Raw genomic sequence first — 26,392 nt, 5'->3', positions numbered from 1 at the left:
ACGACCAAGGAATCATCGTCGTCCGATGATTTCAACCCGGCCCTACCCTGGCGAAATGAGGTAGCACCAAGCACTGTGTAGTTATCTTCTTCTTCTTCTTCTTCCTTCGCGCTTACTTGCTACCGATGATTTCGCCCTGAAGGAAGCGGCGCCGACTATCGACACCACTGTCGCCATCTTGATGGAAAAAAACGAGGAGCTCAGCTTAGAGTGTGATCGCCTCCGAGACGATTTGGCTGCCAAGAAGAAGAATTTGAAAACTCTTGTGGAGCTCATTTGCAGCCTTCGCAATGAGCGCGACATGTTGAAGAACAAGCTGATTAAGCAGAAAGAGAGGAACATTGCATCAGCGGAGGAAGCCAGCAGCATACTCAAGACTGTGTGCCTCGGAAGAGACAAGTCTGATATAGAGTACAAAATCCTTCTTCAGGATAAAGTAGAGCTCCAAAAGTTGATCCTTGAATATGCTGACATCGCCATCCTTGCCCTTCTCGATAAGCAGAAGGCACAAGATAAGTTGATGCACCTGATGTTGGAGAGCTGCAGTGAAAGAGAAGAGACATTGAAAGAAATGAGCAGTTTGGTGGGATACATGAGTGACGTCGGGCGAACTTCGCAGAATCCGCCCCGGCTGAGCTCAAATTCCAGCGGAACCAGCTTTCAGCAATGCATGTTATGCGCACCTACAACTTCTACTCATTGATTAGAGGTCGCACGACATGGCATTTTCCCTCGAAATAGTAGTACTGTACTAATAGTTGTACTACTTAGTATGTACCTTTTTGTAAAATAATTTCTTACATGTATTAGAAACTACCCCTCTCCTTCCTGGATGCACCCGGTACATTGTCATCCGGCCCTCTTCTGGACAAACCCCCTCGGGAAGGACAGTATATTTTGCACATTTCGCTACTAGTACTTCTAATTCCACCGCTTATTTTTCTAATCCGTTAAATTGTTAGTTAGATGACCAACTGATGGAAGCTGCGATAGATTAGACCAACAAGTGGTGAATTGTGCAAAAGATATGTCTGTGTTTTATGCAAAAGAGTGATATGGGGATCTGGTGGAATCTTGAATTTCCTCTTCAGTGGTAGGCATGCTTCACTTATAGCTGGAGTACATTGCGGACCTGGTGCATTTAAATCGTGCACGATCAACTAGTTTTGCTTATCCGGAAGAAAAGGTAGTACTAGCCTTTTCGGTGAGATGTCTTTTCGGTGCTACGGAGTTGTGCATTCCTTTGCTTGCTTTGTCTGTCGGTGACTTTGCCAAGCTGACTTTGCCATGACTTTGGGTGACCGATATGTGGACCATTCTCTCTCAAAAAAAAAGATATGTGGACCACAATTGTAAGTGACTCAAAGTCACTGACTTGGGGGACTCCTGAATGCTTCGTATATTTCTGACGGTTTCTGAATTATGTACTCCGTACAACTTTTGTAATATTGGTCAAACTAGTTTTGACCAGGGTTTGTGTAGGGTGGTTTTTTTTGGTTGGTCCAAATGGTGTTGTGTGGTCCAAATGTGATGTATCATCACACCACCATGTGCCCCCTCACCCCCACCCCACCCCTATGTTTTGGTAATGCCATTCTGATACATGCTTCCTAGAAGGAGTACATTTTTTCCGTTAGGGCATGAAAATTTTGAAAAATTCAAACAAAAATGGGAAGACAGAATGGTATCATCATTTTCCATGTGATGATGCACCCCTGTGCCGATTTTTGGTTCATTTTAAGAATATAAGGTGCCAAATTACTTGAGGAAGCTAGTTGGAGTAGACGGGCATGATCGGATTGGCATAGGGGATTTATTTTTTGAAGGATGTTATTTTTCATAGACAATATCTGACACACAAAAAATGTTAAGGTCTCATATTATTCTGAATGATTTTGAATTACTTATGACGTTTGGAAGTATTGGTGTACATGAGCCCCACATGAAGTTAAATGGTCCAAAAAAAAGTTTCGTACACGTTTCCCAGAAAGTGGAAAGTCGAGTACATGCACGACTTCACGCGTCCACTACTGGATACAGAGAGTCAGAGGCTATAAAATAATCGGCCTCATCATCTCTCGCGAGCTCGTCCTCTCCACTCCCCCAACTTGCCTCCCCCACACTGTGAAAAAACCCCATCTACTCACCGCACCTCTGATACATCGACTTCCCCGTTTCCAACCGCAGCAGCATGAAGACAGGTATTGCATACGAGGCGGAGCAATCGGCGGCCGCCCGCGCAGAGGATGCCTCTACGGTAGTGGCCGTCGCGGTGGGTGAGGCTTCACCGGGCACCCAGACCGCTCGTCTCCTCTGCTTGTCTGATTCTCCGACCTCGGTCGAAATGGACGTCCTGGCCGTCACGACGGGTGAGGCTTCACCGGGCACCCATGCCGCTCGTCTCCTCTGCTTGTCTGATTCTTCGACCTCGGTCGAAACGGGCGTCCTGGCCGTCGAGCAGAAGGTGGATACCAACGTTGTTGATCCCGCCGAAGATGTGCACGGCGTTGCAGGTCACCACGGCGAGGTCTTCCTAGGCCTGGTGCTGGACGCGAACCTCGACCCCTTCGACGATTTCGGCCCAAACGTTCAGTTCCAGGAGGATGTTGAGGGTGATGACGAGGAGGTACTACTCTTTTATCGAAACTGTCCCAATCCTCTTTGTGTCATATTGCTGTTCACATGGTTTGCACAAGCCTAGTTCTTGATTGATTTGATATCCTACCTTGTTCTTGTAGATGTAATTGATTCTACGATTCGTAAGATCAGATTCTAGTTTAATTTCGACTAATCTGCCATGTAGTCATATAATCAATTTATGTGTTCATACTTAGTGGACTTGCAATTGTTGTGGCTTATGTTCATGGTTGTTCATGGGGTTTCTCATGATTTATTACGATTTCTTCTTCCATTTACTTGTTCTACACATTTAATTTTAGGGTTTCTAAGGTTTGATTATGTTAGTGGAGTATTTATTCGATCTGTCATAAAAACCTGATTATGTAGTACTTAATAATTCATAGGAGTATTCTGATGACATGGACAACAACAAGGTGCGCAGGGACCGGAAAAGCCGCTATGTTCTCAAGCGGCTGAAGGGTGGTGAAATTCGTTTCTGCATGCGCGGGGAGCTATTTTGCCCATTATGTGGCAAAATTCTCCAGAAGGACATCCGCAGCCTGATCCAACATGCGATGGGTGTAGGCCTAACTACATCGGGGGAAGCACCGCCCTGCAACCAAGGCCAAGCACGCATCATATGGCCTCTTCCTCCAGAATTATGTCTTGCCTAGCTTATTCCACGTCAACGCCCCTGCTGCTGGCCCTCATGCCCCTGGTCATGTTTAAAGTTCATATGTGTAATCTTAATCCCTTTGGAAGTTCAGCATTAAACTCTACTAGTACAACCGTGGTGGTCTTGTGATGTAGTACTCTTTTGATGCATTTGTGATGTAGTAGTACTTTTTTTGAAATGATATAGTACTATCTAAGAAAAGTACTCCCTCCGATTCACATTCATTTCACACCAAGAAATATGGATCAGTGCGAGGGAGTAAATTAAACATGGCATCTCGTGCATGAAGCTTGACATATCGATCAGGTTGGCTAGAATAGCAATACAATGCTGCTCATTAGGCAAATGCATGCCATGTACGATAGTATACATCAAGTAAAGAAGTCTATACTGACATAAAAAACCACTTTGGGGATGAGAGTCAATTGGGGCATCTACAGTATAGAAAATCTTGCTCGTAGATGATTTTGGCTAAGAGGGTTTTACTCACATTACATGTGCCACTTTCCTTGTCTGCAAAACAAGTTCCAATAAAGGGAGATGAAAGAAGAGGGTATTGTGGGCGAGATTGAACACCTTTTTTATGTGTTAAGCTGAGGACTCGTTTAGATGAGGATTTCGACTTATGACTAACAGCTCAACACACCCACAAATAATTCTCCTTGCGCGCACCACCGTTCATTAAAAATAACAATATTAGCTCGCAAGATTAAGAACGAAGTGAATTTAAGTAACTTGGTAAGATTTTCAAGCAATATATTCAGAGAAAGAGCACACATGTTCGGCTCGAAATAATCATAAGAGAAGAACAATAAATCTAAGGCACCCACTTCATCGGCAGAAGGGGTGCGACACCACATGGATTCATACCTTGAGTCGACGCTGGCTCGTAGAAGGGCGGCCGCAATGGGTGTGCAAATAAAATCATTGTTGTTGGTGCTAATAAAATCACACAACTTAGTATTCTCAGGAGTAGCCATTTACTAAAAATAATGCAAGCAACAGAAATAAAAGCTATACTAATTTTTTTTGGATGCGCCTCGAGGATGCCGGGGACGTCTCCACCTCGGTCTCACATGTGACTGCTTATCAGCGGGTGGTGCGCCGCGCCATGTAGAAGATCTATCAAGAGAGGAGAGCCCGATGACGCTACCGACGCCTCAACCTTGATAGCACCGACCTGTTGCTCCGCACCGAGATGCGCCACGTGCAAGATTTAGCGGATGCACCAATTTTAGAGATATGTCATGATCATTGTAACAAATTTCAGCGTGATGATGATTTGATCTTGTACTCGTCCTTGAACATAAGAACTAGTACAATCTCACAATTTTTTTATCATTATCCTTTGCGAGATTTAGCGGATGCGCCAAATTCAGAGAAATATCATGATCATGGTAACACAATTTTCAATGTAATGATGATTTGATGTTGCACTCGACCTTGAACATAAGTACTAGTACGGTCTCACAAATTTGTATCATTATACTTTGCAAGTTTTAGCGGATGCGCCCATTTTCAGAGGTAGATCATGATCATGGTAAGTTGGTAACAAATTTTCAACGTGATGATGATTTGATGTTGTACTCGGCCTAGAAGAGAAGTACTAGTACGTTCTCACAATTCTTTTTATCATTACACTTTGCAAGATCTAGCGGATACACTAATTTCAGAGATAGATCATGATCATGGTACTGACCGATATTCAAGGTGATGATGATTTGATTTTGCACTCGGCCTTGAACAGAGGTACTAGTACGGTCTCACAATTTTTTATCATTATACTTGGACCTTAGCCAAATTCAAAATCTCATAGCGGCAAAACTTCCCGCCCACAAAATACCAAAAATTCACACGCTTCCTGTCGTTGCCTAATCGACGGTACCTCGGAGGAGGGATCCTCACGAGGGGGAGAAGAAGTAGGGGCCATAGGGCGGAGTGCTCTCAGGACGGTGGTACGCGAGTTACCCAGCTTCGGAACACCTGCACGATGACAGGGCCTACTGCTGCTTGTCTGGAATTATCTGGGCGCTTTCGCGTTGTTACAATGAGTTGTGGTTGTGCCTCTAGGGCTCCCGGGATCCGGCTTATAAAGGCGCACGGATCTAGGGTTTACATGGAGAGTCCTAGCCGGATTACAGATAGCCTAGCTATGGTACAATATCTTGCCGTGCACGTCACGGATCCGCCTTCCATACACGTCGTACTGGATCCGGGTTCCTCATGGGCCTCCATGGATCCGGGTTACTCCTATGTCGGTACGGATCCGGCTTACTGATCCTGGGCTGGACTTCTTCCTTCATGATCAACAGCAACTGGGCCGCCCGATGGGCCACATGCCTCATCACCGTCTGTGGGCCACCCGGGCTTGCCGGATCTAGGCACTGTCGATGGTACACCCATGAAGTATACCCACAACAGTTCCAAATTCCCATTCTACCCCTGTGGAGATGACAGCAAAGTCAGTTGGTGGGGGGGTCTGCCCGTCATTTTTTGGATCACCACCTCCCTAGCCCGGAAACCCTCCCCAAAAAATTCATTTCCCTCAGACCACCCACCGGAATTTCCCAAGTCCCTCTCTCCCACCTCCACGACCACCGCACCGGAACATCCCCGCCGGACGGACTTCCCTGGCCTACCCGAGGCCTCGCGATCCTCGTCATCCGGCTGCCTGCCGGAGCCGCTTCATCGATGCTGTCATCAACCGGACCGGATCATCCCCGCCGAACCTCGAAACCATATGTTCATCCAGCAGTCGACCGCAGTCGCTTCAGCTGCGGTATCGTCCACCCCAACGGAGCCGCTTCGCCGGATCCGTCGTCCACCGCATCGGATCTTGCTCACCGACACCGATGTGCATGAACCGGATCTGCTTCACCGGCGCCGTGCATGATCTAAACTCTTCTACTGTCGCTTTTCTATTGCTTGCCTGCAAGTTCTTGTTTAATCTTGGGGGAACCTGTTTGTGCTAACGATGCGCCGTTACGTTTTTGCAGATGAGATGAGTAACCATGAAGTGTAATGGCCGTCTCTCCAACCCCAAGTAGCACATGTTGCGTACTTCATCACCGGATCTATCAACCCCAGGAAGATCTGCTGTGACTCCCACAGAGTGCTTCTCCTAATGTAAGTCCCTTGTTTTAGCGCCATGTTCTGGGTTCAGATGCTTGTTTGTCTGAAGCTCTTTTAGTTCATTCCTAGCTATGACCGTAACACCTTGCTATTTTCTAGTTCATTGCTAAATTTAAGCGATTGAACATTTTGGTTTGCATTCCCTGCTCTGTAGATGTAGCCATCATAACTTCTATCTTGCTCAGTCGTTGTTACAAAAATTATAGGTATTATAGTAACATCCTGCTATTATTTAGTTCATGGCCAATTTTAAGTAATTGCACATGTTGGTTCGCATTCCCTGCTCTATAGCTTTTGGCATCGTAACTTCTATATTTGGTTTACATTGCCTGCTCTGTAGATCTAGCCATCATAACTTTATCTTGCTCAGTCGTTGTTACAAAAATTATGGCCTGCTACTATGTTGTTTGCGCCAATTTTTTACTCCATGAACATGTTGGCTTGCATTCCCTGTACTACAGGTGATGCCATTGTTTTGTATCTAGTTCATTGTAAGCTAACAAAGTAAGGACTTAGTTTGGCATGCTATCACTCTGCTATCTAGCCTGTAGTACAAATAAACTTGTCATACTACTAGATAATAATTTTGCGTGACATCTTGTTCTTCAAAAGCTACATTATTGACTTGTTTCTCTGACTTGGCATGACGCTCACATATGGAATGCTGAACATATTGGTTTACATTCCCTCTTATACAAGTTCACAGGTGATCCCACTATATTCTGTATCTGGTCCATCCTAAGCTCCAGCATTAACTATCCTCTATGTGTTACTCATTACAAGTTTATATCCCGAAACATCTTGATTTGCATCCCCTTCACTATAAGTTCAGGAGTATTATTTAGTTCACAGCCAAAATGAAGTAATTGCACTTGGCACATGTTGGTTCACATTCCCTCCTCTTTAGCTTTTGCCATCGTAACTTCTATTTTTGGTTTACATTCCCTGCTCTGTAGATGTAGCCATCATAACTTCATCTTGCTCAGTCGTTGTTACAAAATTTATAGCCTGCTACTATGTTGTTCATGCCAATTTTGTACTCCCTGAACATGTTGGTTCGCATGGGACTCGACAGTAGTAAGTCTGATGTTTCATTCTAACATGCTCTGTTATATTGGCTGTTGGTATGCGGCATGCACTCTTTGTTTGCTTATTGTGCGCATTACAATGATCTTGTTATAACGACGAAATGATGAGTTCCAAATTCTTTGGCAAACAATATTGTAGTGTCTTTGCCTTTCCATTGTTGCTGTCTTAACTTGTAATGTCTTTGTTTCAGATATAGGTGCTGCATGGACAACTTAAAAGATTGCCGGATCGCTTCATTGTATTGCTAGGTTTAATTACCATTCAATTTCTCTGGGTTCTGTAATATTTTTTCAAAGCCGTGCAGCTGATGTAATATTTAGTTAGTTTTTATAGTTCTTTCGCGCATTTTTTCTTTTTTGCTTGTGGTAAGTGAGGCTATCCGACAGAAATCATTGCTGCGTAAATATTCTCAGTATCTAAAACACGAATTCCCATCCCTTAAACGGCCCAATTAACCGAAATCACATATGTGCCGGCCCGCAAAATTCTAAAGCGCCAATTATGTCGGCATATAAACAGCAACTAAACGGGCTGGCCCACTTACTTATTGGGCCAGCCCAATTGATTTACGGTGGACCCCACACTCTAATTGGGCCGGCCCACTTGCTTTAAGGTGGACCCCACCCAATTCTGGGCCGGCCCACTAACTAGTTGGGCCAGCCAATTGCTTTTGTGGTGGATCCCACATACTAAATGGGCCGGCCCTTTAAGAGGAAAGTGGGACCCACCTGTGTTTTTGGCCCGGCCCACTATCTTGTTGGGCCAGCCCACTTGCTATAAGGTGGACCCTACATACTAAATGGGCCGGCCCTTTAACAGGAAAGTGGGACCCACCTTTGCTTTTGGCCCGGCCCACTATCTTGTTGGGCCGGCCCACTTGCAACATGGTGGACCCCACATACTAAATGGGCCGGCCCTTTAAGAGGAAAGTGGGACCCACCTGTGGTTTTGGCCCGGCCCACTAGCGTGTTGGGCCGGCCCACTTGCTATATGGTGGACCCCACATACTAAATGGGCCGGCCCTTTAACTGGGAAGTGGGACCCACCTGTGCTTTTGGCCCGGCCCACTATCTTGCTGGGCCGGCCCACTTGCTATATGGTGGACCCCACATACTAAATGGGCTGGCCCGTTAACAGGAAAGTGGGACCCACCTGTGCTTTTGGCCCGGCCCACTGGCTTGGTGGGCCGGCCCATTTGATCTAATGTGGACCCCACGTACTGAATGGGCCGGCCCGATAGCAGGAAAGTGGGGCCCACATGCTAATTGGGCCGGCCCAATAATTTCTTGGGCCGACCCACTTGCTTTAAGGTGGACCCCACTTGGTAAATGGGCCGGCCCGATAACATGAAAGTGGGTCCCACATGTTTTGTGGGCCGGCCCTTTTGCCTGTTGACCGGTCAAACGAGTGCATTCGGCCCGGCCCACATGCTTAGTGGGTCAGCCCATTAATGTTTTGACCAGTCAACCTTAGAGGTTAGGCCCGGCCCACGTAACTAATGGACCAGCCCAGCTATATAGTTGACCGATCAAACTAAGTCAGCTGGCCCGGCCCGCAAACTTAATGGGCCGGCCCGGTTAAGGCGTGGCAGGCCTCGTGTGGGCCTACCATCTACCACGGGGTTTCAGCGGTTAACGCCGTTAACTGCCAGTTAACGGTGTCTGCCACGTGGCAGTTTGCATGATGTCAGCAGTCAACGGGCTCCCGGAAACAATTCTGCAACGGTCCGATTTTCCGTGGCGGAAGGGCACCCAAGCGCGACGGACCGAAAAATACGTGGTAGGACTTTGCCTGACGCAGTTTCGACAACAGAACCCATATCTTCGGGTTAGGCCCATAGGCAACGAAAAATACCCCTTAGCGGACGATTTTGAGACGTTGTCTATTTGAACATTTCTTGTAGTGTTCCCCATCCCGGCAGGGTGCCGGAACAGAGACTTCTGTCCCCCGAAATGGAGTTTCGCGATGGCGGCGGCGCCCCTGGAGTCTTTCTGGAGTTTCGTCAATTGGTATCGAGTTTTTAGGTCGAAAGGGCTTATATAGGCGAAGAGGCAGCGCAGGAGGGGCAACAGGGTGCCCTCCCCATAGGCTGGCGCGGCCAGGGGCTGGCCCGCGTGGCCCTATGGTGTGGGGGCCCAGGCCTCCCCTCTGACTCCCCTTCGGTGTTCTGGAGCCTCCCGGGAAAAATAAGATCTTTGGCGTTGATTTCGTCCAATTCCGAGAATATTGCCCGAACAGCCTTTCTGGAACCAAAAACAGCAGAAAAACAGGAACTGGCACTGTGGCATCTTGTTAATAGGTTAGTTCCGGAAAACGCATAAAAACATTATAAAGTGCGAGCAAAACATGTAAGTATTGTCATAAAACAAGCATGGAACATCAGAAATTATGGATACGTTGGAGACGTATTAGCATCCCCAAGCTTAGTTCCTACTCGTCCTCGAGTAGGTAAACGATAAAAAGAATAATTTATGTAGTGACATGCTACTTACATAACCTTGATCATACTATTACAAAGCATATGAAATGAATGAAGTGACTCAAGGCAATGATCTATAGTTGCTAACAAATAGATAACATATAGCAAAACTTTTCATGAATAGTACTTTCAAGACAAGTATCAGAAGTCTTGCATAAGAGTTAACTCATAAAGCAATAAATTCAAAGTAAGGGCATCGAAGCAACACAAAGGAAGATATAAGTTTCAGCAGTTGCTTTCAACTTTCAACATGCATATCTCATGGATAATTGTCAACATAAAGTAATATGATGAATGCAAATAAGCAAGTATGTAAGAATCAATGCACAGTTGACACAAGTGTTTGCTTCTAAGATGGAAGGAAGTAGGTAAACTGACTCAACATAAAGTAAAAGAAAGGCCCTTCGCAGAGGGAAGCATTGATTGATATATTTGTGCTAGAGCTTTGGTTTTGAATACATAAAGAGAGCATAAAAGTAAAGTTTTGAGAGGTGTTTGTTGTTGTCAACGAATGGTAGTGGGCACTCTAACCCCCTTGCCAGACAAACCTTCAAAGAGCGGCTCCCATTTTTTTTTTTGGATGGCACTCCTTCCAACCTTTCTTTCACAAACCATGGCTAACCGAATCCTCGGGTGCTTGCCAACAATCTCATACCATGAAGGAGTGCCTTTTTATTTTAGTTTTATTACGATGACACTCCTCCCCACCTTTGCTTTCTCAAGCCATGGCTAACCGAATCCTTCGGGTGCCGTCCAACAATCACATACCATGGAGGAGTGTCTATTTTGGTTAATTAATTTGGGACTGGGAATCCCATTGCCAGCTCTTTTTGCAAAATTATTGGATAAGCAGATGAAGCCACTAGTCCATTGGTGAAAGCTGCCCAACAAGATTGAAAGATAAAACACCACATACTTCCTTATGAGCTATAAAACATTGACACAAATTGAGAAGCATTTTGAATTGTTTAAAGGTAGCACTCAAGCAATTTACTTTGGAATGGCGGAGAAATACCATGTAGTAGGTAGGTATGGTGGACACAAATGGCATAGTGGTTGGTTCAAGGATTTTGGATGCATGAGAAGTATTCCCTCTCGATACAAGGCTTAGGCTAGCAAGGTTATTTGAAGCAAACACAAGTATGAACCGGTACATCAAAACTTACATAAGAACATATTGCAAGCATTATAATACTCTACACTGTCTTCCTTGTTGCTCAAACACTTTTACCAGAAAATATCTAGACCTTAAGAGAGACCAGTCATGCAAACCAATTTCAACAAGCTCTACGGTACTTCTCCACTAATAGGTTTAAACTACATGATGCAAGAACTTAATCATGATCTACTTGAGAGCTCAAAAAAATTGCCAAGTGTCAAATTATCCAAGACAATATGAGGCATTTTCTGTTTCCAACCAAATAACCATAAGTATTGTAGCTTCCAACTTTTACCATTGAACATTAAAAGTAAAAGCGAAGAACAAGTGTTCATATGAAAAAGCGGAGCGTGTCTCACTCCCAAAAAAGGATTGCTAGGATCCGAATTTATTCAAACACAAACAAAAATAAAAGCACACAGACGCTCCAAGTAAAGCACATATGATGTGATCGAATAAAAATATAGTTTCAATAGAAGAAACCTGATAAGTTGATGAAGAAGGGGATGCCTTGGGCATCCCCAAGCTTAGACGCTTGAGTCTTCTTGAAATATGCAGGGATGAACCATGGGGGCATCCCCAAGCTTAGACTTTTCACTCTTCTTGATCATATATCATCCTCCTCTCTTGACCCTTGAAAACTTCCTTCACACCAAACTTCTCATAAACTTCATTAGAGGGGTTAGTACTCAAAAAACTTGAATCCACTTTTAGTCCTGTAGTGACACATTGAAAGAACTCAATAAAACATTAGCTACAGCTCTCCACGTCTAGAAAGCCTTGCTTAAAGTCCACAAGAGACAATGCAAAAAAACAGAGACAGAATCTGCCAAAACAGAACAGCCAGTAAAGACGAATTTTAAAGAGGTACTTCCGTTGCTCAAATCAGAAAACTCAAAACTAATGAAAGTTGCATACGTATCTGAGGAACACTCACGTAAATTGGCAGATTTGTCTGAGTTACCTACAAAGAATCTGACCAGAATTCGTGACAGATAGAAATCTGTTTCTGCGCAGAAATCCAAATCTAGCATCAACCTTCGATTAGAGGCTTCACTTGGCACAACATTGCAATAAAATAAAGATAAGGAGAGGTTGCTACAGTAGTAACAACTTCCAAACCACAACAAAACAGTAGCAAAATAAACACATGGGTTATCTCCCAAGAAGTTCTTTCTTTATAGCCATTAAGATGTGCTCTGCAGTTTTAATGATGCACTCGCAAGAAATAAGAGTTGAAGCAAAAGAGAGCATCAAAAAGCAAATTCAAAATACATTTAAGTCTAACCCACTTCCTATGCATAGGAATCTTGTACACAAATAAATTCATGAAGAACAAAGTGACAAGCATAAGAAGATAAAACAAGAGTAACTTCAAAATTTTCAGCGTATAGAGAGGTGTTTTAGTACCATGCAAATTTCTACAACCATATTTTCCTCTCTCATAATAATTTTCAGTAGCTTCATGAACAAACTCAACAATATAAATATCACATAAAGCATTCTTTTCATGATCCATAGACACATAATTTTTATCACGCTCAAAAATAGTAGGATCAAAACTTTCAAATCCACTTTTATCAATAATATAACATGATGATTGATAAATCTCAAGAGATATGGGACTCATAAATAAAGTCAAGAACTCTCCAATCCCATTTTCATTAGTAGCACAATTAATATTATCAAGTAACATAGGACCATCATCTAGAGCTTTATCATAAACATTTGCTAAGCAAAATTCTTTAGTACCATGCATTTCGACATCAGGCACAAACAAAGCATTATCATAAGATTTATCAAAGTAGCATGGATTATCATAAATAACAGTAGCATAATTATTCTCACAAGTATTACTCATATGTACTATTTCAAGAGAATCCACAGGAACATAACATTCAACCTCCTTTGGTAAGCATGGAGGACAATCAAATAGTGTAAGAGATAAAGAGTTACTCTCATTAGAAGGTTGGCATGGGTAGCTAATCCATTCTTCCTCCTTTTGTTCATCACTCTCCTCTTCTTTTTCATCCAATGAGCTTTCAGGTTCATCAATTTCCTCCTCTTTTTCATCCAATGAGCTTTCAGGTTCATCAATTTCTTTTTTCACAGGTTCCTACAAATTGTGAGTGCATTCTTGTGCATTAATGAGTCTCTCTTTATAATCAATGATATAAGGATTATCAATGTAACTTTCATTGCAAAAATTAAGGATAGAAGAGACATAATCTTTAAGGTCCTTACAAACAACACAAGTTTCATAATTTTTAGACATGAAGGATTCGATCTCAGAGGCTCCCATAAATATGACAAATTGTTCTACTTCTTCGAACCCAAGATGAATATAGCTATTCCAATTATAGTTCTTAATTAAAACTTCTTCACTAAAGCAACATCGAAATTTCAGATGTTTAGTATCCTGTTGAGAGCAACAATTTATATCATGGCGTTTAAGCAAGATTTTAGCAATTGAATTCAATTTTCTATCACAACACTCATTACTTTACCAGTTCTTGATTCTCTATAATTATTATAATATTCTATAAGCTCCTAGTAGGTTATGGGTTCTCCCATAATAGCAGTTTTTAATTTTTAGGTTTTTCAAATTTTTATGGATTTTTGGATATATAAGAAAAGTAAAACAAGACAAAAAGAAACTAAGCAAAAGTAAACTAAGAAAAATAATACTAGACAGAAATAAACTAAGCACAAATAAACTAAACAAAAGTAAACTAAGCAAAACAAAGTAAAATAAAATAAAAACAGAGAGAGAGGTAGAGTGTACTCCCCAGGTGAACTTATGAGTAGAGCTATGCCTCCCCGGCAACGGCGCCAGAAAACAGTCTTGATAACCCACAAGTATAGGGGATCGCAGCAGTCATCGAGGGAAGTAAAACCCAAATTTATTGATTCAACACAAGGGGAGGTAAAGAATACTTATAAGCCTTAACAACTGAGTTGTCAATTCAGCTGCACCTGGAAAAGCACTAGCAACAGGGGTGATGTGAAAGTAGCAGTAATATGAGAGCAGTAGTAACAGTAACACAGCAGCAGTAGCAATAACACAGAGGCGATGGCACCAGAAAATAGTTGATACTACTTCCAATGACATGTAGAACGAGTATATGATGATGAGAGATGGACCGGGGTTCCCAGCGATCTACACTAGTGGTAACTCTCCAATAACAAGTGACAAGTGTTGGGTGAACAAATTACAGTTGGGCAATTGATAGGATTGATAAAGCATTAAGAAAGAACATCAATTCATTAATCATGTAGGCATGTTTTCCATATATAGTCGTACGTGCTCGCAATGAGAAACTTGCACAACATCTTTTGTCCTACCAGCCGGTGGCAGCCGGGCCTCAAGGGAATCTACTGGATATTAAGGTACTCCTTTTAATAGAGTACCGGAGCAAAGCATTAACTCTCTGTGAAAACATGTGATCCTCACATCACCGCCTTACCCTCCGGTTGTCCCGATTTCTGTCACTTCGGGGCCTTTGGTTCCGGACAGCGACATGTGCATACAACTTGTAGATACAATCTAAGCAATAATTATAGAGCTTAAATCTAAGATCATGCCACTCGGGCCCTAGTGACAAGCATTAAGCATAACAAGATTGCAGCAACAATAACTTCACAAACTTTATAGATAGACTAGTCATAATGTATCATCCATCAGATCCCAACAAACACAACACCGATTACATCAGATGGATCTCAATCATGTAAGGCAGCTCATGAGACCATTGTATTGAAGTACATGGAGGAGAGAATACCAACTAGCTACTGCTAGAACCCGTAGTCCATGGGGGAACTACTCACGGAGCATGATGGAGGCGGTGGCGTTGATGGAGATGGCTTCCGGGGGCACTTCCCCGTCCCGGCAGGGTGCCAGAACAGAGACTTCTGTCCCCCGAATTGGAGTTTCGCGATGGCGGCGGCGCCCCTGGAGTCTTTCTGGAGTTTTGTCAATTGGTATCGAGTTTTTAGGTCGAAAGGGCTTATATAGGCGAAGAGGCGGCGCAGGAGGGGCAACAGGGTGCCCTCCCCATAGGCTGGCGCGGCCAGGGGCTAGCACGCGCGGCCCTATGGTGTGGGGGCCCCAGGCCTCCCCTCTGACTCCCCTTCGGTATTCTGGAGCCTCCCGGGAAAAATAAGATCTTTGGCGTTGATTTCGTCCAATTCCGAGAATATTGCCCGAACAGCCTTTCTGGAACCAAAAACAGCAGAAAACAGGAACTGGCACTGTGGCATCTTGTTAATAGGTTAGTTCCGGAAAACGCATAAAAACATTATAAAGTGCGAGCAAAACATGTAAGTATTGTCATAAAACAAGCATGGAACATCAGAAATTATGGATACATTGGAGACGTATCATGGCTTCATCCGCTTATCCAATAATTTTGCAAAAAGAGCTGGCAATGGGATTCCCAGTCCCAAATTAATTAACCAAAATAGACACTCCTCCATGGTATGTGATTGTTCGACGGCACCCGAAGGATTCTGTTAGCCATGGCTTGAGAAAGCAAAGGTGGGGAGGAGTGTCATCATAATAAAACTAAAATAAAAAGGCACTCCTTCATGGTATGAGATTGTTGGCAGGCACCCGAGGATTCGGTTAGCCATGGTTTGTGAAAGAAAGGTTGGAAGGAGTGCCACACAAAAATAAAAATAAAATGGGAGACGCTCTTTGAAGGTTTGTCTGGCAAGGGGGTTAGAGTGCCCACTACCATTCGTTGACAACAACAAACACCTCTCAAAACTCTACTTTTATGCTCTCTTTATGTTTTCAAAATCAAAGCTCTAGCACAAATATAGCAATCAATGCTTCCCTCTGCGAAGGGCCATTCTTTTACTTTTATGTTGAGTCAGTTCACCTATTTCTCTCCACCTCAAGAAGCAAACACTTGTGTGAACTGTGCATTGATTCCTACATACTTGCATATTGCACTTATTATATTACTTTATGTTGACAATATCCATGAGATATACATGTTACAAGTTGAAAGCAACCGCTGAAACTTAATCTTCCGTTGTGTTGCTTCAATGCCTTTATTTAGAATTTATTGCTTTATGAGTTAACTCTTATGCAAGACTTATTGATGCTTGTCTTGAAAGTACTATTCATGAAAAGTATTTGCTATATGATTCATTTGTTTACTCATGTCATTTACCATTGCTTTGATCGCTGCATTCATTACATGTGCTTACAATAGTATGATCAAGGTTATGATGGCATGTCACTCCAGAAATTATCTTTGTTATCGTTTACCTGCTCGGGACGAGCAGAAACTAAGCTTGGGGATGCTGATACGTCTCCGACGTATCGATAATTTCTTATGTTCCATGCCACTTTATTGATGATATCTACATGTTTTATGCATACTTTATGTCATATTTATGCGTTTTCCGGAACTAACCTATTGACGAGATGCCGAAGGGCCAGTTGCTGTTTTCTGCTGTTTTTGGTTTCAGAAATCCTAGTAAGGAAATATTCTCGGAATCGGACGAAATCAACGCCCAGCATCTTAGGATTGCATGAAGCTTCCAGAACACCCGAGAGCCGCCAGAGAGGGGCCACAGGGGGCCCACACATGGTGGCGGCACAACCCAAGGGGGGGCGCGCCGCCCTAGTGTATGGTGGCCCCAGACCCCTTCTGACGCCGCCTCTTCACCTATAAGAAGCCCCTGACCTAAGTCTTCGATACGGAAAAGCCACGGTACGAGAAACCTTCCAGAGCCGCCGCCATCGCGAAGCCAAGATCTGGGGGACAGGAGTCTCTGTTCCGGCACGCCGCCGGGATGGGGAAGTGCCCCCGAAAGGCTTCTCCATCAACACCACCGCCATCTTCATCACCGCTGCTGTCTCCATGAGGAGGGAGTAGTTCTCCATCGAGGCTAAGGGCTGTACCGGTAGCTATGTGGTTAATCTCTCTCCCTATGTACTTCAATACAATGATCTCATGAGCTGCCTTACATGATTGAGATCCATATGATGATGCTTGTAATCTAGATGTCGTTATGCTAGTCAAGGGAATTTTACTTATGTGATCTCCGGAGACTCCTTGTCCCACGTGTGTAAAGGTGACAGTGTGTGCACCGTGTGGGTCTCTTAGGCTATATTTCACAGAATACTTATTCACTGTTATGAATAGCATAGTGAAGTGCTTAATTATATCCCTTTATGATTGCAATGTGCTTTGTATCACTACTATTATATGTGCTACTCTAGTGATGTTATTAAAGTAGTCTATTCCTCCTGCACGGTGTAATGGTGACAGTGTGTGCATCGTGTAGTACTTGGCGTAGGTTATGATTATGATCTCTTGTAGATTATGAAGTTAATTATTGCTATGATAGTATTGATGTGATCTATGCCTCCTTCATAGTGTGATGGTGACAGTGTGCATGCTATGTTAGTACTTGGTGTAGTTGTGTTGATCTATCATGCACTCTAAGGTTATTTAAACATGAATATCGAATATTGTGGAGCTTGTTAACTTCGGCATTGAGGGTTCGTGTAATCCTACGCAATTAGTGGTGTTCATCATCCAACAAGAGAGTGTTGAGTATAGCATTTATCTATTCTGTTATGTGATCAATGTTGAGAGTGTCCACTAGTGAAAGTATAATCCCTAGGCCTTGTTTCCAGATACTGCTATCGCTGCTTGTTTACTGTTTTACTGCATCTGTACTGCCTGCAATATTACCACCATCAACCACACGCCAGTTGTAGCATCAAACTATTTTCTGGTGCTGTTACTACTGCTTATATATATTCATACCACCTATATTTCACTATCTCTTCGCCGAACTAGTGCACCTATACATCTGACAAGTGTATTAGGTGTGTTGGGGACACAAGAGACTTCTTGCTTTGTGGTTGCAGGGTTGCTTGAGAGGGATATCTTTGACCTCTTCCTCCCTGAGTTCGATAAACCTTGGGTGATCCACTTAAGGGAAACTTGCTGCTGTTCTACAAACCTCTGCTCTTGGAGGCCCAACACTGTCTACAAGAATAGAAGCACCCGTAGACATCACCTGCCGGAGAGTGCTTTTCTCTCTGGTGTTTTCCACCCCGTAGAGGCGGTTGTGACTCTTCGCGACTATCATCTGGAGCTTAGGTTTTCGGGACGAAGAAGTACGCGAAGGAGAGGAGGCCAGAGGGGGCGGTGGGCCCCCTCCCCACATGGTGGCGCGGCCAGGCATGGGCCCGCGCCGGCCTATGGGGGTGCCCATGGTGGCCCTCCTTGGCTCCTCCTTTTGGCTACTTTCGTCTTCTGGAAAAATAGGATTTTCAGTATAATTTCCGTCAATTGTTGATCTTCCGAAATATTGCATTCTGACGGCGCTTTTTCCAGCAGAATCCTGACTCCGGTGTGCGATTCTCCAACAATCATGAAACATGCAAAATAGATGAAATAACATAAGTATCACCTCTAAATATGAAATATATCAATGAATAAATTATGATATAAAATAGTGATGCAAAATGGACGTAATAATGAGAATCATGCAACTAGCTCATGTAAGAAAAATGAAGTAGAGAGAACAGTCTTGCCATGAACAAATGTAGTCACTGTTTTAAAGAAATATCAGGCATGAAAATTGCAAAAAGGTAGTCAACAAGGTTACTCAGTCAGAAGGTTAGCAAGAAAGAATCGACAAGATTTACTCAATTGGCATTTTCTGATCCTTTTTGAATTGGCCTTTTATCATCTCCTTAGAGAATTTTTATAACTCAGATTTTCTTATTTCCTTTGGCCAACAAAAACTTATAATGATCAATGAACAAAGGTCATACCCCATCTCTCAGTCCAGGTGATCGGTCCAGAGACAAACACACCCAGCTGAGCGCAAGGGTCTTAATATGTTAGACTCCATCTCCTAGACCGAATATCCACTCCAAGGAGCACCACACCCAGCTGGGCACAGGAGAATTAGTGAAATCTAAGTTAAACAAATGGGTTAGAAAATCTGTTAGCATCCTTAACCAAGGTTAGACATCCAATCCAAGGATCACATGGGTCCAACTTGTTTCGGGATTAATTGCATGTTAGCTTGTGAGCAACTTCATCACCATTATCACTTCATCATAGTTTGAACATCCAATCCCGGGATCACATGGGTCCAACTAGCTTTAGTGATAATTAACACTAAATTAAAGCAAGCGACTTCAGGATTTCCAAGGCAAAGACTGTTCTAAATCTTTCAGAGAAGTTTTTCATAAGTTAACTGAATGAATTGTATTGGCAATAGTCAACAGAGAATGATTAGTACAGACCTACAACATAGAGTTATATAGAAAAATCATGAATCTTGCACTAATCTATGTTTTCATTGCACAAGTTGAAAATGAGATCAAAATTCTGGGAGTTTGCGGCAAAATCCTCTATACTTAAATTTTGCAATAGCAAGCTAAAAGAACAAGAAACAGCTCACCGGATATTTCTCTTAAATCGAAAGTCATGTAAATCCACCTTCACTTCCTGAATAATTTAACTCATCTTACCTATCTAAATATAACAGGAACAAAAAGGTGATTGCAAAACAGAAATTACTATGTAGATATATATTTATATGTAAATGTTATATTATTTTAAATTAAGTAGAAATGATATATAATTATCTTCTTAGGTTGCCTCCTGAGCAGCGCTTGTTTTAGGTCATTAGCTTGACCTAGCTTCCTCAAGAACTATCCAGCTTCAACTTGCCCAGTCTCCTCATCTTCATTCTCTTCCTCCATTTCAACAGGCATCTTCTCACCAAATCTATAAGGCTTCAATCTCTGCCCATTGATCTTCATGGTTCCCTCCGATTGAATATGTACCTCAAACACTCCATTTCCTATCACTTTCTTGATTGTATATGGGCCAAACCATCTGGACTTAAACTTCCCAGGGAATAAGTGGAATCTAGAATCGTATACCAATACTGCATCTCCAACTTGGAAATTTTTCCTTTGAATATTCCTATCATGCAACCTTTTGGTTTTCTCCTTGTAAATCTTTGAGCTCTCATAAGCATCGTGCCTTAACTCTTCCAATTCACACATCTGCAATTTTCTGTGTTTCCCAGCTTTTGATTGGTCCATGTTTAGTTTTCTCATTGCCCATTGTGCCTTGTGTTCCAATTCAACAGGAAGATGACAAGCTTTCCCATACACCAACCTGAAATGTGACATTCCTATTGGTGTTTTGTATCCAGTTATGTATGCCCATAAGGCATCTGGCAACTTATCAGCCCAATCTGATCTTGATTTGGACACAACTTTCTCCAGAATGTGTTTTATTTCCCTGTTCGACACTTCCACTTGACCATTCGCTTGCGGATGGTATGGTGTTGTGACTTTGTGATTGTGTACTCCATATTTGTTCAGCAAGGATGCAAGATTTCCATTGTTAAAATGAGTTCCTCCATCACTAATAACAACTCTGGGCACACCAAATCTTGGAAATATCACTGTCTTGAACAATTTACACACTGCCTTAGAATCTGCATTGGTGACTGGAACTGCTTCTACCCATTTTTACACATAGTCTGATGCCACTAAGATGTGCTTGAAGCCTTTGGATGATGGAAGTGGCCCAACAAAATCGACTCCCCAGACATCAAAAAGCTCCACCTCTAGTATTCCCTGTTGTGGCATCTCATTTCTTCTTGTGATTTTACCAGTTCTCTGACATGGATCACATTTCTTAATGTAATCATTTACATCATGGAAAAGGGTTGGCCAAAAGAAACCAGATTGCAACACCTTATCTTGAGTTTTCATGATTCCTGAATGACCCCCATAATTTCCAGAGTGCCAATGATAAATGATATCATGTACTTCCACTTTAGGTATGCACCTCCTCATAATTTCATCAGCACAATGCTTGAATAGAAATGTTTCATCCCATGAATATCTTTTTGCCTCATGCAAGAACTTCTTCTTCTGGGCATAGGAGAAGTCCTTGGGTACAATTTCACAAACCAGATATATAGTTGACAATATCTGCATACCAAGCTGATTTGTTGCTCACTTCCATCAACTGTTCCCCTAGCATTTCATCATTTATAGGGGTGGAATTCTCCACTACAATCCTTGATAAGTGATTTGCTACCAGATTTTAAACTCCCTTTTTATCTCTTATCTCCATATCAAATTCCTGTAACAGAAGCACCCATCTGATCAATCTTGGTTTGGCATCCTTTTTGCTGAGCAAATATCTGATAGCAGCATGATCTGTGAAGATTATGCTCTTATTACCAACCAGGTACACTCTGAATTTGTCATAGGCATACACCACTGCAAGGAGCTCCTTTTCTGTAGTTGTGTAATTAACCTGAGCTTCATCCAATGTCTTGCTGGCATATTGAATTACATGCAATTCTCTTCCTTTTCTCTGCCCCAACACAGCCCCAACAGCAAAATCACTAGCATCACACATCACTTCGAATGGAAGCCCCCATTCTGGAGGTTGGACAATGGGGGCAGTAATAAGTGCCTGCTTCAAAGCATCAAATGTTTGCACACATTCCTCCCCAAATTCAAACTTCACATCATTATTCAGAAGATTAGTAAGAGGCTTTGCTATCTTGGAAAAATTCTGAATAAATCTCCTATAGAATCCTGCATGTCCAAGAAAACTTCTGATGCCCTTGACATTAATGGGAGGTGGCATTCTTGCAATGTCTTCGACTTTTGCCTTGTCGACTTCTATACCCCTGGCAGACACAAGGTGGCCCAAGACAATCCCATCTTTGACTAAAAAATGACATTTCTCCCAATTGAGAATAAGGTTCTGTTCTGAGCATCTATGCAATATGGTTGCAAGATTTTTTCAAGCAATCCTCAAAGTCTTTTCCATATACTGTAAGTCGTCCATAAATACCTCCATGATTTTCTCTATATATTCTGTGAAAATAGATTGTATGCATCTCTGAAATGTCCCTGGAGCGTTGCACAATCCAAAAGGCAATCTCTTGTAAGCAAATGTGCCATATGGACAAGTAAATGTAGTCTTCTCTTGATCTGATGGGTGAATGGGTATTTGAAGAAACCCAGAATATCCATCGAGATAGCAATAATATTCTTGTCCTGCTAGTCTCTCCAGCATTTGATCAATAAAATGTAAAGGAAAATGATCCTTTCTTGTTGCTTTGTTTAATTTCCTGAAATCAGTGCACATTCTCCAACCTGTCACTGGTCTCATGGTGATGAGTTGCTTAAAAGCATTTTCAACCACTGTAAAGCCACCTTTCTTAGGAACAATGTGAATTGGACTGACCCACTCACTGTCTGAAATTGGATAAATCATTCCAGCTGACAGTAACTTTAGTATTTCTTTCTTCACCACTTCTTGTAATTGTGGATTCAATCTCCTCTGGCCCTCTCTGGATGGCTTGGCATTTTCTTCTAGGTGGATTCTATGAGAACATATAGAAGCATCAATCCCTTTTATATCATCTATGGAGTATCCAATCACATTTTTGTACATCTTTAGTGTTGATAGTAAAGCTTCTTCTTGAGGGGTAGTAAGAGTGGCACTGATGATAACTGGATGAATCCTTGCCTTTTCAAGGAAAGCATATTTCAGGTGAGGTGGCAATGCCTTTAATTCCACAATACACCTAGCATCCCATGATTCTTTTTCCTCTAATACTAGCTCCCCAGTCTCACTTATGCTGCATGATTCACAAACTATCATTTGTCCAGGTGTTATGAACACTCCTAATTCAGGGTTGTCTATATTCTGTTTTTCTCCAAGCAATTCCGTGACTTCATGTTCAATCACATCGATAGCCTGACACTGATCTTGACATTTAGGTAATTTACTCGCATGCTGCATATTAAACTCCACTTCTTCTTGACCAAATCTCAGCTTAAGTTTCCCTCCTTGCACATCAATAATTTCTCCAGCAGTAGCCAAGAAAGGTCTTCCCAGAATTAATGCATCACATTTCTCTTCCATTTCAAGGATCACGAAATCAACAGGGTATTCGAATTTCCCAACAATCACTAGTACATATTCAATTATCCCAGCTGGTTTCCTCAAAGTTCTGTCAGCCAACTGCAATGTAATGGGAGTTGGTTTTAATTCCCCAAGTACAAGAGCTTTACTAACTGATAAAGGCAACACACTGACTGAAGACCCCAAATCACATAGAGCAGTAAATTTTCTTCCACCCACATCACAAGGCAAAGAGAAACTCTCTGGGTCTTCTAGCTTAGCTGGTAATCTGTCTTGTATTACTGCACTGCATTCCTTTGTCAGGGATATTACCTCAGGCTCATCTAAATTTCTTCTCTTGGTTATTAATTCTTTCAAGAACTTGGCATAAACTGGAATATGTGTCACAACATCAAGGATAGGGATGGTTATTTGCACATCTTTCATCACCTCAAGAGACTTTGCATATTGCTTGTCTTCCTTACTTTTCTCTAATCTCTCAGGAAATGGAATTCTCTGAACATTTACTTCAATAGTGGACTTCATTGGTTCTTGGACATTTTCACTTAACTCCCCTTATTTTCCCTTTGCTGGCTTTTGAACAGATTCAGATTCACACATGGGCTGCCTTAAGTGAGGTGCCACATATGGAGCCGTCAAGATTGGCCCAGTATTCTTGCCACTTCTTGTTATAATAGCTTCAGTCGATGTAATTGCTCCGCATTGCTTAGGATTCGTTTCTGTTTGAGAGGGTAACTTGTTGTCATTGTTGCTGACTTGCAAATTTGAAACTCCCAAGGTCAAATGCTGCATAGTCTTGATAAACAATTTTGACTGCATTTTCATAGTTTCCTGCATGCCACTGAACATTTCTTTCTGAAGCTTCATCATTTCACTAATATCAATAGCACTTCCTGTCTGAAACAATGGTTGTTGTGCTGGTTGATAAGCCAAAGCTTGTTGTTTGTAACTTGAAATACTTGGGGCTGATGAACTTGGCTGACCACCTGTCTTATATGAAAGATTTGAATGATTTCTCCAAGATGGGTTATAATTCTGTGAGTAGGGTCCTTGGTTCTGAGCATAATTAACTTCTTGAATTTGACTGCCTGCACCCAATAGGACTCCACATCCATGTGTTGTGTGACCCAATTCTCCACATATCTGGCAGATGTTAGTTGATTGCACTTCTGAGACTACATCACAAGATTTTCCTTATGTTATCATTTGAGTCATTTTCTTAGTGAATCTCTCAACATAGGCTGCTACTGCATCTTTACCCGACAATTGGTGCACACCTTGTTGGACAGGATGAATGGCCCTTTCGTTTGACCTAGAGAAATTGTGAATTGCCATTCTCTCAATCAGTTCAGTAGCTTCTACCAGGGTCTTGTTCATTATCCCACCACCAGCAGCTGAATCAACAAATGATCTGGTATGTTCAGTTAATCCCTTATAAAAGGTTTGCAGTATTAGCCATTGTTCTTCCCCATGATTTGGACACATTCTTATCAACCCTTGGTACCTCTCACCACTAAACTGAACAAATCTAGTAATTCTATCTCTGTATTCTGCAGCTTTTGTTGGTGGAAAGTACCTCTCAAAGAATGCTTGCATTATATTCTGCCAAATATCCCTGCAGTGATGAGGCAGAGCATGGAACCACATCCTTGCATTTCCTGACAAAGAGAATGGGAACAACTGCATCCTTATTGCTTCAGGTGGAACTCCATTTTGTTTGAGTGTATTGCAGTACTCCAAGAAGGTCATCATATGCTCATGAGGATTTTCTAATGCAGTTCCACTAAAAGGATGATGCTGCATGATACGCGTACAACACGCGTCCGTTGGGAACCCCAAGAGGAAGGTGTGATGCGTACAGCAGCAAGTTTTCCCTCAGTAAGAAACCAAGGTTTATCGAACTAGTAGGAGCCAAGAAGCACGTTGAAGGTTGATGGCGGCGAGATGTAGTGCGGCGCAACACCAGGGATTCCGGCGCCAACGTGGAACCTGCACAACACAACCAAAGTACTTTGCCCCAACGAAACAGTGAGGTTGTCAATCTCACCGGCTTGCTGTAACAAAGGATTAGATGTATAGTGTGGATGATGATTGTTTGCAGAGAACAGTAGAACAAGTATTGCAGTAGATTGTATTCGATGTAAAAAATGGACCGGGGTCCACAGTTCACTAGAGGTGTCTCTCCCATAAGATAAATAGCATGTTGGGTGAACAAATTACAGTTGGGCAATTGACAAATAGAGAGGGCATGACAATGCACATACATGATATGATGAGTATAGTGAGATTTAATTGGGCATTACGACAAAGTACATAGACCGCTATCCAGCATGCATCTATGCCTAAAAAGTCCACCTTCAGGTTATCATCCGAACCCCTTCCAGTATTAAGTTGAAAACAACAGACAATTGCATTAAGTATGGTGCGTAATGTAATCAATAACTACATCCTCGGACATAGCATCAATGTTTTATCCCTAGTGGCAACAGCACATCCACAACCTTAGAACTTTCTATCACTGTCCCAGATTTAATGGAGGCATGAACCCACTATCGAGCATAAATACTCCCTCTTGGAGTTAAGAGTAAAAACTTGGCCAGAGCCTCTACTAATAACGGAGAGCATGCAAGATCATAAACAACACATAGGTAATAGATTGATAATCAACATAACATAGTATTCTCTATCCATCGGATCCCAACAAACACAACATATAGCATTACAGATAGATGATCTTGATCATGTTAGGCAGCTCACAAGACCCGACAATGAAGCATAATGAGGAGAAGACGACCATCTAGCTACTGCTATGGACCCATAGTCCAGGGGTGAACTACTCACTCATCACTCCGGAGGCGACCATGGCGGTGAAGAGTCCTCCGGGAGATGATTCCCCTCTCCGGCAGGGTGCCGGAGGCGATCTCCTGAATCCCCCGAGATGGGATTGGCGGCGGCGGCGTCTCTGGAAGGTTTTCCGTATCGTGGCTCTCGGTACTGGGGGTTTCGCGACGAAGACTATATGTAGGCGGAAGGGCAGGTCAGGAGGCGTCACGGGGGCCCCACACGCTAGGGCCGCGCGGGCCCCCCTGGGCCGCGCCGCCCTAGTGTGGCGGCGCCCCGTGGCCCCACTTCGTCTTCCCTTCGGTCTTCTGGAAGCTTCGTGTGAAAATAGGCCCCTGGGCGTTGATTTCGTCCAATTCCGAGAATATTTCCTTACTAGGATTTCTGAAACCAAAAACAACAGAAAACAGCAACTGGCTCTTCGGCATCTTGTT

At 42.7% G+C, this 26,392-nt stretch overlaps 1 pseudogene; it reads right to left on the bottom strand.

Moving 5' to 3' along the window:
- LOC127316113 (uncharacterized) overlaps positions 1-23,642 on the bottom strand; it is an 800,711-nt pseudogene extending 777,069 nt beyond the window's left edge.
- Between the last annotated feature and the right edge of the window lie 2,750 nt (positions 23,643-26,392).

The sequence above is a fragment of the Lolium perenne genome, chromosome 7, assembly GCF_019359855.2.
Source record: "Lolium perenne isolate Kyuss_39 chromosome 7, Kyuss_2.0, whole genome shotgun sequence".
Lineage (NCBI taxonomy): Eukaryota > Viridiplantae > Streptophyta > Magnoliopsida > Poales > Poaceae > Lolium > Lolium perenne.
The sequence above is the reverse complement of the archived record's forward strand: the minus strand, read 5'-3'. Positions and strand labels throughout refer to the sequence as shown.